The sequence below is a fragment of the Pelodiscus sinensis genome, chromosome 10 (genome assembly GCF_049634645.1).
Source record: "Pelodiscus sinensis isolate JC-2024 chromosome 10, ASM4963464v1, whole genome shotgun sequence".
Lineage (NCBI taxonomy): Eukaryota > Metazoa > Chordata > Testudines > Trionychidae > Pelodiscus > Pelodiscus sinensis.
In genome coordinates this window covers 53,213,943-53,227,048 of record NC_134720.1, presented here as the reverse complement: position 1 = coordinate 53,227,048, position 13,106 = coordinate 53,213,943, and the positions used below count along the sequence as shown (strand labels likewise).

Below are 13,106 nucleotides of genomic sequence, written 5' to 3'. Positions count from 1 at the left end.
CGGTCTGGCGATGGACCAAGAATTTCCTGGGTCAGAGAGCCCAGTGGCCGGGAGTCAGGCAACATCAGGACCAGCAGCTCCACCCTCCCCTAGTCTCTACCTACTATCCAACCCTGCACAGAGCACCGGGACTGCTAGAGCATCAGGGCTGGCAGGATGGCGACCATGCAGCCCAGGCGCCGGGGGAGCTGAGGCTGCAGGGAGGGGTGGTAGAAGGGAAGGTGGTCGGGGACTCTGCCGGAGTTGGGCTGGCTCCTCCCCACAAGACAATTCCAACCTGGCTCCCAGCGGAAGCTCAGGGACCAGACGGAAGGTTCTGAAGAGCCGGATATGGCCCGTAGGCCATCCTTTGCCCCCTCTGGCCTAGATCATACTTAGCCCTGCCAGGAGGGAACAAATGGCCTCTCGAGGTCCTTTCCAGGGCTATGTTTCCACAGCTGGCTGCTTAGCTGGGTTTTTTTTATCCTGGCATCCAGGGGATACAAGACAAAATATAATGAAAGCAAAGACACTATGAGCACCGAAGGGGGGAGAAAAGGACGGTCAACAAAAGCAGCTACAGAAAACCCAAACAAGAAGCTAAAAGCACTAATGGAAGCTGGGAAAAGGCCCTTCAGGCCCGACAGACATTTTCTTGCTTTTCAAATCTGCTGGAGTGAATGGAACAATGGCGGGAATAGCTGTAGCAAAAACCATCTGGGCTCCATTTAGCGGGGATTTAATGCACTTTCTTTCTGACCAGATCGTTCCGCCAGCAGCGATTTTGGCATTGAATGACACTGCCATTTGTGAGTTTCTTGGTGTTTCTGCACACAGCTCCTCCCAAATATCATTCATGTGGCGAGTTTGCATGTTCTATGGAGAACCCTTCAGTGCAACCCAGCTGCGGGCATGAGCAGTAGCAGGCCAGGTGGCCTCTCAAATACTGACCTTCCTCCCTCTCAGGGAAGCCGTAGGCTCATAAAAGCTTCCTGCAAAAGAGAACTTTAAAGAATGCAGTGGGGGAGTAGCCACAACAATCCGATACTGAATACGCTGACCAGTCCGCTAGCAGCATGTTAAGAGTAAAAGGCCCAGCTGAAGGCCCAGAACAATTGCCTGTCACCACTGGAAGGGTGACACAGTGCTTAGGGCACTGCTGTAGGACGTGGAGTCATGCTCTGCCACAGACTTTGTGTGAGACCTTGGGTGAGTCACTTAACCCCGGTCCCACCGTTTCCCTCTATACAATGCAGAAAACTACCCTGCCACACGGGACCAATGGGAGGATAAATACTAGAGAGGTCCAGGATTTTCTGCCTGGAAAATTCTCTCATTTTACACTCTATTTTACTTTCAATGTCCAAATCAGAGTGAAACATTTTGATTGTATTGAACATACAATGAACCCGAGGGGGGAGGAGTTCATTTCCCCGGGCACGTTTCAAATGTTTCCTTTTGTTCCAGAATGCAAAAGTATTTTGAACTCGTATTTCTCATCAGAATATCCAGATCCTGCCCAGCTGTAAGAAACGTATCACAGGCTGTGAGGCGCACAGATTCTATAGCCGTGGGGCTCTATGAATACTGAGGATCGTGGACTCCCTTTTCCCCACCCAAGACATTAAAAATCTGATCCCACGCATGCCAGCGAGAGTTAAGAGTAACTCCATTGGCATCCGTGGAGCTACCCCACTAGAAACCTGGCACGAGTCAGGGTAGACACATCCTCTCCTCTTAAGCAGAGCTCTAACTCTTGGGAGTTAGAAGGAAATCTGCCTTGGGCATAGGTAGGGCTATTGCGGCTTCTGCAAGGGACACTGGGTCCGACACTGTTTTAATTTATACCAGGCCTTTCAGATCTTCCCAATAGGCCAGAAACGTCAGTCCTCTGGCTGGTGGGTGTTTGGTAAATGTCTTTTCACACCCTGTACTACATAATCATTATAAGCCCCATAAAAATAAGACACAGCTTGCATTGGCTCAGGCGGGCCCCCTCAGACTTCCAGAAACACTCCGCTTTGGCCTGGCAGACGGGAAGCCAAGCTGGAACTCGGCGTTCTTGCAGCATTGAGGATGTTGGAGCAGGAGGCGGCTTTTTACTTCTTCCCCCAACCCTGTGGCCCCACGGTTTGAAAACTGGGAACCCTTCGCTCTGATGGAGGAATCAAGAAGCTCTCGTGGAAGGATGTGAATAACAGACGGAGGGGTTAGCTGAGGGTTACGCACCCTGAGCAGCATTCAGAGCAATCCAGCGCTCTGGGGCGTGTGGGGGGCAGGGAAGGAACGGAGGACGGATGACACACAAATGGGGGGAGTGGGAAATAAAGCAGAGGACAAATTACCGACCCGGAGTGGTCTGGGCAGGTTAGTAAGCTGCACACAATGCAGCTAAATGTACGCACCCAAGAACAACAACTACATTCTTGCAAAATGGGGAACTCTGTCGTGGGTCTCTCAAAAAAGATCCTGGGTCTGATAGATAATCCAGAATATGAAGTCCTGGTGTGTCCAGTGTCCTGTCGGCCCACAGTGGCCAATGCCAGGTGCCCCAGAGGGAGCGAACAGAACAGAGAATCAGCCCGTGATCCCTCCCTGTCACTCATTCCCAGCCTCTGGCAAACAGAGGCAAGGGACACCATCCCTACCCATCCAGGCTAATAGCCATTGATGGACCTAACCTGCATGAATTTATCTGGCTCTTTTTTGAACCCTGTTAAAGTCCTGGTCTTCACAGTAGCCTCCAGCAAGGAGTTCCACAGGTTGACTGTGGCTGTATGAAGAAATTATTCCTTTTATTTGTTTTAAAGCTGACACAGTGGGGATTGTGTTCACTCTGTTTGCTTGTTACATTGTATGTGTTTCCTATTGTCCTGTGCTGCTCTGTTGTAAATCTGTGTGTGTGTGTGTGTGTGTGTGTGTGTGTACTGCCTCAGTTTCCCTGGGCACTGCATTGGTGCCTGGTTGGGGATGGGAGTTTTGGGTGTGACTTTCAGGGTGTGTCTAGACGACAGAGTTTTTTTGAAAAAGTGGCCTTTTTTCGAAAAAACTTCCCCTGCGTCTAGACTGCTGCCACCTTCCTTTGAAAGTAAATCAAAAGAACGCGGCAGTTTTTTCGACCCCGGAAAACCTCATTTTACGAAGAAGAACGCCTTTTTTCGGGAGTTCTCTTTTGAAAAAGGCACTATATAATGCAAACTGTGCTTTTTCAAAAGAGCATCCAGACTGCCTGGGTGCTCTCTTTCGAAAGAGCAGCTTGCTTTTTCGAAAGTCCTGGTTGTAGTCTAGATGCTCTTTTTCGAAAGAGGCTTGCAGTCTAGACGTAGCCTCACTGAGGGGAGGCTGCCCCAGGCTGCCCCGCCCAACCCATACACAATGGCTCAGACGCTCTTATAACCTGAGCCTGGGTGGGAGGTTGTACCCGTGAAAGTTCATGATCCCAGCTCCGTGTTTTGTTAGTCGTTACGGTGCTACCGGACTATTTGTTGTTGTTGAAGTTTTTCCTGTTCCAGTCTAACTGGGCTCCCCCGCTGAACCTTTTGCCCAGTAAGCTGGACAAAGAAGGAGCGGAGCTGCCCACAGAGCTGGAGCCGGTTGCTGAATGTCTGAGTTAGTCTCAGCGGGCTTCGGATGCAGGGAGGGGGCCCAGGGCACTGGCTCGTCCTCCCTCTCCCCCAAGATGCGTTGCACTGTGCTCCTGGTTCCTGTGTTAACAAGTCTGTGCTACGCTATATCCCTGTGAACCAACAACCCGTCTGCTCCACTCGCTGGCTAAGTCACATCTGGCTGTGGATGGGCTGCAGGGCCCGGTGACTCCCCCACACTCCAACACCACCTGCTACCTGTTCATTTCATTTGGTGACCCCTAGTTCTTACGTTCTGTTCTGGCATCCACCGCTCCAGACAGACACCGAGACATTGGAGAGCCTTTAGAGAAGAGCCCTAAAAGTGCCTAAAGAATTAGAAATGTGCCTTAGGGCGACAGATGGGCCCAAGGTCTCCCCAGCGCATCCCTGTCCATGGGGAGCTTGTCCTGGCTGCGCCTGTGATGTAAGTGATCCCTGCAGCATCCCCCACCAGCATACAATGCACCTTGAAACAAAGGGCCCTAAACCACCACGGAAAGCAGCTAGTGAGCAACCTTCTAGGAGAAGCCGCGTCTCGCGATTTGCAGCGCCTACAAGAAAGGCGGGTTGGGACGGAATGCTGGGGCCTCATCGGGGGGACTAGGATGGATTTCAAGAGGTCCCTGAATGTGCCCCCCTGCTGCAGGGCAAACTAAAGGCAATGGATGCACTGCTGGCATTTCCAGAGGCTGCAAAGCGCAGGGACAAGAGACACAACCTGCTTCAGGCTAAACCAGGGGTCACCAGCCAGGAGATCGGGATCTACGGGTGGATCTTGGAGCCTCTGACAGGTGATCCCGACTGGTTTGGCCAAGAGGCTGTCAAGTGCCAGCACTTCAGCTGCCCCTCCTTGCACGGCTGTATATTTCCTGCCCTTTGCCTTGGGACTGTCCCCTCAGGAGCTTCCTCTTTCTGTGCAGGGGAGGAAAGGAGGCGCTGATGTCAAGGTGCCCCCTCCTGCTCTGTATCCTTTTTCCACAAAGCAGGGAGGGGGCACCACAGGACTTGGGATGGAGTTTGCTGGCTGCTTTAGGGAGCGGTGCAAGGGCAGGGCATGGGGGAGCCTGCCTTAGCCCCGCTGCACCCCCACCCAGGAGCCACCCAGTGCCCAGATGGAGCCCACATCCCAAAACCCTACCTCTGTCGTGAACCCCCTGCTGCACTCCAACCTCCTGCTCCAAAGCCCTGAGCATCCCTGCATCCAAACACCGTCCCAGAGCCTGCACATGGAACCCCTCCCACATCCCAACTGCCTGCCCCAGGCTCAGCTCGGAGCCCAAATCCCTTAACCCAAGACCAGAGCCTCTGCCCCACCCTGGTGAAAGGGAGGGAGGATGGAGAGAGCAGGGGCAGGGCCTTGGAGAAGGGGCAGGAAGAAGGCGAGGGGCAAGGCTATTTATATTTGAGGTAAGTGATCTCATTAGAAAGGGTGGAGACCCCTGGGCTAAACCCTGCCCAGCTGCACGACTTCTGAGTGTTTCCTTCCTGGGATTTTCACGTCCCGGGTGCCAGGAAGAATGGGCAGCTCCCGCAGCCCGAACCCGCGACGTGCAGAGAGAGAAGCACACGAAACTCGGAGTCCTCCTCTCTCTCCCTGACTCTGCTCATCAGCCCGTCCCGTTCAGGGCACCCAGCGGCGATGGAAAGGGCTCCGTCGAGTTTCGCTGCCGTACGTTGGTAGGGCCCAGCATGCAGCACCAGGGCTGAAAGCCCACGGCCAGTGACTCCGTGGGAATCGCTGTGGAGCAGCATCCGTCTCGAGGTGGAGGATGCAGCTCTGGGGTAACAACGGCCCTTTTTCGGCAGCCGCCACTTCAGAGCCTCTTGACGGTGCGGCGCCTGGAGGGACGGCCGCTGTGTGCCACCGGGCAGGAACGCTGCAGTCAGCGAGCAGGGCGTGGATGCAGTCTCCTGCCCCGTGCTCTCCCTGATCATTTGCACTGGCCACTGGCGCCAGGCAGGGATTGGGGCCCACGGTGCTGCGTGCTGCACACTCACCGCCCTGCCCCACACAGCTGACCGTCCCAGAGCCTGGCCCGGTCTGGGCTCACGGCCCAGGTCTGCCACACGTGGTTACTGCACTTCCTCAGGGACTGTGGCTCCAGTGGACACGGGACAAGAGCCGCAGGCTGCTCCTTTCCCATAGAGCTCCAGGAAGGGGGAGAGGTTCTCCCCGGGGGTCAGGGAAACCAACACGGCAGGACTGAGCTCCCATCCGCGACCCCAGTACAGGCGTTGGGGTCCCCACATACGACGAGTCAGTTTCCAAGGGCTACCCATTGGCGCTCTTCACCCCACACCCACGCTTTGGCCAGCCCCTCCCAGCCACCCGGCACAGCTGCCCACGCCCTGGCCCCTCTCACCCCCACCCAGCGCCCTCTGCAGCTTTTCAGGCACAGCACGGAAGACTCCAGCAGCCAAGTGTCAGAGTCCCGCATCAGCTGGTGGGGTGGATGGGGAGGCAGGCCACACACATCTCTTAAATCCCCACCCAGAATCGTGAATGGAGCACAGAGTGCCGTATGGAGAGAGATTTAAAAAACTGGGGCTTTTCAGCTTAGAAAAGAGGAGGCTAAGGGGGATATGATAGAGGTCTATACAATCATGACAGGTGTGGAGAAAGTGAATATAAGAAACATTATTTACTTGTTCCCATAACATAAGAACTAGGAGTCTCCAAATGAAATGAATAGGTAGCAGGTTTAAGAGAAACAAAAGGAAGTTTTTCTTCACGTAGTGCACAGTCAACCTGTGGAACTCCTCGCCAGGGGATGTGGTGAAGTGCAGGAGTTTAACAGGGTTCAAAAAAGAGCTAGATACATTCATGGAGATTAAGTCCATCAATACTTATTAGCCAGAATAGGTAGGAATGGTGTCCCTAGCCTCTGTTTGTCAGGGACTGGAAATGGGCGACAGGGAGGGATCACATGAGGATTCCTTTTTCTGTTCACTCCCTTTGGGGCATCTGGCATTGGCTACTCTTGTGTTATGGTTTCACCCCAGACTGATGCAGGGTGATGGGCAGGAAAGGGCTAGATGGGCATTTTCTGGGAACCAGCAGAAGAGAATGGGGGAGGGAGGTAACAGCAACATGTAGGGGACGAGCTCAGACCATGGATGCTCCTTGAGAAGTGGGGTAAAGGGCCACGTGGCTCCGAGCAGCCCGTCCTTCTGAGCGGATGAGATTGTCTGACAGCGTTTGAGGGTCAGAGACCTCAGTGTATTCCCCGCGCCCCTGTTGCAGCCCATCTCCGGTTGCCAGCCTCTCGCTGCACTGGAATGAGGAAAGGCGGAGAAAGCCAGAGCCAAGCATTCAGAGACAAGTCTTGTGCAAGAGCGTGCGCTCATGCCGCTCGGAGGAGCCTGCGTGCATGCCTGCCAAGCTCCACCTCTTTGCCAGCCTGACTGAGTTAAGCAACAGCATAGAGCATTGCCAGCCGTAGCTCAACTATTCGTAAATAAGGGCAGGGCAGACGTGAGGGGCTTGGTTTGGGTCTGCGCTGTGCCTACCCTTTGCAGTGTGGTGCTCGTTAAAGCAAGGGGCTAGGAGTTCCCGGCTCTGCACACGATTTGTTTTGTGCTTGACAATGTCCCTTAGCAAAAATGTTCTAAAGTGACCACCCCTAAGGGTATTCTTAGGGTACCTCTGGCTTTGGTTGACCAAGGTGAGACACCTGCGCTTTCATGCTCAGAGGCACTGAGTACCCCTGGCAGCAACCCTGCCGAAAACCAGGACCAAGGTCGGAATGTAAATATCCCTTTAAGAAGTTAACCAGTTAAATGATATAATTTTAATCATTTAACTGGTTCACCGCAGTCTGGATAGCCCACAGTGGGTGGGGAGCTCCTCCAGCCTGGCAGAGCTACTGGACAGGGGTGCCATGGGGGCTGCTCTGGCTGGCCGGGTCTTGCCATGCCCGGGGATTGCTCTGGCTGGCCGGGTCTCGCCATGCTACAAGACTTCTCTATCTGGCCAGGGTCCTGCCAGCTGGGCTATAGTGGGATGGGAAGCCGTGCTCCCACCGGGCCCTTCAGTTAACCAGTTTCCTACCAGGTAAGCATACTAGTAAGGCTAATGCTTACCGGGTAACCGGTTAACTGGTTAACCTTTTATATCCCTAGATGACTCAAACTGGGCAATAAAAGTCTGGCGCCTCCATCCCTTGGCAGATATGGACCCTCAAAAGTGAGGTGTCCTAAATTAGCAGATGTTTTGAGAGTTTGGGCCATAAGCTCTCCATGCCAACAGTTTCCCCTCTTATCTAATCCCACCTTCTCGCCACACTGGGGAAACGGGAAGTTTAATCAATGTGTTTAAAGTGCAAAATCTGTGATTAATTCCCTTAGTTCTGCAGGCTTTTGTGGTGTCGCAGGTAACTGGTACATTCATCCACAACTGAAAACATGGGTTTAAATCCTGATTAAATCACAAAAATCTGTTAGCAACTCTCTTTAGAACAAATGGTCTTCTGGCTGGTTTGCTGGGCACATGGGAAACCTCAGCAGATGGGCACAATAGAAAGGCAATTTATTGCTGGGAAAAAATAGACGTCTTTCAGCTCAATGTTTCCCAGAATAAGGGCTCATTTCTGTTCGTGTAGAAGTCAGTAGCTCAACAACTACAGACTTCAGCATGAGCTCAATCGAGCTGCTAGGTTTTATTAAAAAGCATGCCGTGTATATGCCTAAATGCAAATTATACATCTATCTTCACGCCTCTTGGGTTCTTAAATGATTTTAAAAAGCCAGATTCAATATCACCAGGAAAATCTTAAATCAAGCAACAGAATATTTGGCCTTGTTCCAGGTCACAGTGTAACACCTTAAACCATGAGCGCTCATGATCTAATAAATATGTGAGGCTCTAAGGTGCCACAGGACTGCGCCTTGTTTTTAAAGTTACAGACTAACACGGCACACAGCTCCCCCTCTGAGACTAGAGAAGGTTATGTGCATCATGCCGACCAATATTGTCTCATTGTTTCCTGATACCCTCCCATTGTTTTAGCCATCTGTTGTCTCCTGCTTTACACTGTAAGCTATTTGGGACAGGTGCGCCCCTTTATTCTGTGTTTGTACAGCACCTAGCACAACGAGATCCTGAGCCACCACTAGAGCCCCTGGGTGCTATGGTAAAAAACAAGAGTAATAATTAATAATTATGTGACTTCCAGGTAGCTCTAAACATGAAGGGCACACTCCAGCTGTCACTTATGCATTTGAATAAATTACAAGGAGGATCCCTTTGAATATCATAGGACTATTCATGTCCATATTGTTACTCACGTGTGTAAAGGTAGGCAAAATCAAGGCCTATGAGGGAAAATCATCGGTCTTGCTTTGTGATTTGTCTAAACACAAGGAATCTAGCAAACTGCAAAAAAAGACTCCGCATCTAAATTAAAGGTCCTGTAACAGATCAAACATTTTTTAAGCAGCTGTCCCTGCCATCCTGACAACACCTTTGATGACCAAACCCGAAAATGCTTTGAAAAGCCAACTCATGAGTTTTGCTCTACTTCAGCCTTTCTCTCAGTCACACAACAAAACCTATTGAATTCCGTGGCTCCCCAATTTCTGCCATAGCGTCTGCTCTCCCTTGCTGGGATTGCACTGCTGGAAGGAACTCCGGCTGTGAGCCACAGTGTGTTGCTGGGCTACCAACGCAGCTAACAAGTAAGACAGTCCAAGGATGAAGTTGTCTGCTCTGCTGTCCGTGCTAGTGAAGACCACCAGCTGAGCTGGAAGAAAGACCCCAGGGAGGTCCTGAACTGAGATCTTTAATGCTCCATGGGTACGTCTTCACTGCAACACTATTTTGAAATAACTAACAATATTCAGAAATAACTTAGTCCGTGTCTACACAGCCGGCAGTTATTTCGAAATAGTGTCAAAATACTGTCAAGCTGGAGGACATCTTACTCCGACTCCTGTAACCCTCATTGTACGAGGAGGAAGGGAAGTTGGAGGAAGAGTGCTCTGTTTTGAATTAAGTGCTGTGTAGATGCTCCCAATTTCAAAAGAAGCTATTTGGAAAGAAGCGACGCAAGTGACGTAGCTCAATTTGTGTAGCTTATTTCGAGTTAAGCCCTGCAGTGTAGCTGCACCCCAAGTGGTCCAGCTCACAGTTAACAAGAAGCCACTGGTATTTTTCAGCTTATACCTTTTTATTTTCTGAAGCTTTTCAGTTCACCTTGCCTCCGAGATTCAGCGAAAGACCAGAACAGCTTGGCTGAAGCGATTTTGCACACATCCGCACACCGGCTGCAGCTTTGCTAACTCCCGGCCCTGAAAACTCAGCCCGGGCGCTGGGAGACAAGCTGGACTCTGTCCATCTCACTGTCGCCAGCAGGAGTAACTGTTCTCAAGGCAAACGCAGCCTGGGCCACCCCACTATCCTGGTAAAACGACGGAGCACTTGGCAGACCGCACATCCTCTGCTTGTCAAAGGCAGAAATCCAACTCAAAGGGATGGTAAGAGAGAGGAGGGAATACAAGGCAGCACACCCACCTCCTATGGACTTCAGCAGAAGGTGGCTGCATGGCTCCTAGCAGGCGGCCCTGAGTGCCTCGCAAGATCACATCCTCAGGCGCACCTGGCAGTACAATACACAAATACTCTGGAGCTGCCCAGAGTAGCCTATTATAAATTGCTCTTTATACGGCCTCTGATACGGTTAATAAATTATGTTGGACCTCACCCTGCAAGCCCTCTGTGTGTGTAAATTTATGGTCAGCGCGTTCTGCTCAGGGACCAGCTGGGGAGCATAAAAAAAGGCAGCAGAGTTCAAAACAGACTGCCAGAAAAATGAACTGCTTTAATTACCTCTGGCCAGGTGTGTGCTGCCATCCCCGAAACTCAGAACTAAGAGGAAGAGCTGGTGCAAAGACAACATCAACGAAAAGAAGGCCAATGACTGGAAATGGGAACGGACGCTTCGAACGTGTTGCCAACACTCGATCACCAGCAGAAAGACCAAGTGTGTGTGGCCTTAACCCACGTGGAAACAAATGGAATGAAACCAGCATAGGTCGCAGAGCGGTGGGGCTATGTAGCCTGCCTTTCTTCCTGCTCCAAGCAAACAAGCCCGACCTCATCATTTTCTCTCTATAATGCTTTGCGTTTGTGGAGATCAGCTGCCTGCAAACACACATGGTGGAAAGGCTCCGGCGCCTGCCAGCATCTAATTGGTTACAGCTCGTCCTCTGTATTGCCAAACAGGAGGGACACTGAATGCTCAGATTTGTCCTTTTCATCCTATGTCCTTTTCAACTTGTGTCTTCAGTAGGACCCACCCTCACCTCCTTCTTCTCCCCATTTACAAGAGGCGAGCACAGTTTGGGAAGGCTCGTCTGCTTTAAATGCAAGTCACACCCCAGGCCAGTGGACTGGTGGCTAGAAATCAACATGGCCAATGTCCCTGCATTACCCCCTAGTCCAAAGAAGCGAGTCAAAGCAAACCAGGTGGCATTTCAGGTAACACAGAGAACACTGCTGCTGCTAAGGCAGCTAAGCTGTGAATTGGTGGCCCTTTTAGGGATGCTCGTTTTAATACTGGATGCGTCTGCTACCAAATACACTTGGTGCTGTTTAGTGCATCTTTCCCTCCCGCCCAATTTCTACTCTTCTAAGGGATCTTGGGTGTCTCAGAAGCTGCTGTATGTAAATGCATGGCACCAAACCCATTCAGTGCAATTACAAAGCACAGTATTTATTTTGCTCTCTTTCATAACTTCTAAGCCTCTCCTCCAAGGATCTCCACACACATTCAACACATACCTGAATGAAGCCTTCTAACCTTTCTGCTCCCTCCTGCTTCACACACTAGAGTTGGTTGAAAATGTTTGGAAAAAGGGACTTTTTGTGTGTGCACAAATCATAGACTCAGAGAACACTAGAACTGGAAGGGCGCTGGCGAGGTCATCGAGTCCAGTCCCCTGCCCTCACGGCAGGACCAAGCACGGCCTAGTCCAGCGGTTCTCAAACTTTATGGGCTCTGGAGCCCTTTACATGCGTAAAAATGTATGCGGAGCCCCAGCGGTCGACTGGCTGTATGTGCTGTACCTAGCCATGTTTCCAGTTTGTCAGCCTCCCGGAGCCCCTGGAGACGTCTCGCTCTTAAATGTCTCGTTTTTCCCCTCCAGATCGCATTCAGTTCCCCGTCTTACGGACCGGGAAACTGAGGCACGGGGGAAACACCCAGGCGCACAGAATTTCGTGCCTGCAAAGTTTTCTGCCCAGGCCGGGATGTAAGTCAGGAAATCGCGCGGGACACGCAGCCACCCCGCTCCGAGGCGTTTACACGCGAGGGACCATCCCGGAGGGACCCAGCTCCCCAGCCCAGGACCGGTGGCTCGCAGCAGGGCTGCCCCCGGCGGGACCCTCCCCGGGGTGCATGGGGCGGGGGACAAGCTCGCCCGCACGCGGAGCAAGGGGGAGTCGCCCCGGAGCCCTCTGTCCGGCTGCAGGACCCCCAGCTGCCCGCACCCCCCGCCCGGCTCACTCACCTTCCCGGGGCGCGCAGCCCAAGTCCCGCACGGAGCGATCCAACGCGGCGGCTCCTTCCCTTTCCCTTACGGTGCCTTCCCCTGCCCTCGCGTCCCTCCCGCCTCCGCCCGGCTGATTGGCCCGGCCTCCCCCAGTGACGTCCTATTATGCAAATAAAGGAGGATTTCCTCCTTCCCTTCGGCGGGGTGGGCGGAGCTTTCCCGGCAGCGGTGGAGTCCGGCTTGCGTAAGGAGCGCTCCAGCTGCGCCCGGGGATTTGTGCCCTGCCAGAGGTGCAGGGCTAGCGGGAGGGGTGTGGCAAGGCGAGCGCATTCCCTCCCAGATGTGCAGCAAGAGGAGGCCTGCCCAAGCCCTGCAGGATGAGCCAGATGTGCAGCACCGCAGGGTGAGGGGGAAGTTCTGAGCTTCCAGAGGTGACAGATGTGCAGCAGAAGGGAGATTCTTCCCTGCCAGTTGTGCAAGGAGACAGGAAGGGGGTCAGGGAGAAGGGAGATTCTGCCCTTACAGATGAACCAGCAAGCGTGGGAGGAGGAATTCTTTCTTTTCCGGTGTTACAAAAAAAGAGGGAGACTTTTCTCTTCCAGTTGTTCACCATCAAGGAGCACAGCTGAGGCATCAGGGATGGTGGGAGGGGAGAACAGCTGTGTTCTCTGTCCCTTCATCCCCAGACCCTGCCTGTGTCATACACCCGGCTTCAACCATCTGGAGTGACAGCCAGAGGTGCTAGGTTGGAATTATTTGCAGGAGGGAGATTTCAAGTATTTTGTGAGTCTCTTTAACGTCTGATGCTAGGACAAGAAGCAAAGGGCTTAAACTGCAGCAAGGGAGGTTTAGGTTGGACATGAGGAAAACTTCCTACCTGTCCGGGTGGTTAGACACTGGAATAAATTGCCCAGGGAGGTTGTGGAATCTCCATCCCTGGAGATATTTAAGAGCAGGTTGGACAGACACCTGTCAGGGATGGTCTAGACGGTGCTCGGTCCTGCCATGAGG

At 52.5% G+C, this 13,106-nt stretch overlaps 1 protein-coding gene across 2 annotated transcripts in view; it reads right to left on the bottom strand.

Moving 5' to 3' along the window:
* IL1RAP (interleukin 1 receptor accessory protein) overlaps positions 1-12,260 on the bottom strand; it is a 51,152-nt gene extending 38,892 nt beyond the window's left edge. Inside the window, exon 1 of one of the 2 annotated variants that reach the window (XM_075938268.1) lies at positions 12,114-12,260. The gene's annotated coding sequence lies outside the window, so the exon portion shown is untranslated. The remainder of the gene's footprint in view (positions 1-12,113) is intronic. The other variant, XM_075938269.1, reaches the window with a different exon arrangement.
* Between the last annotated feature and the right edge of the window lie 846 nt (positions 12,261-13,106).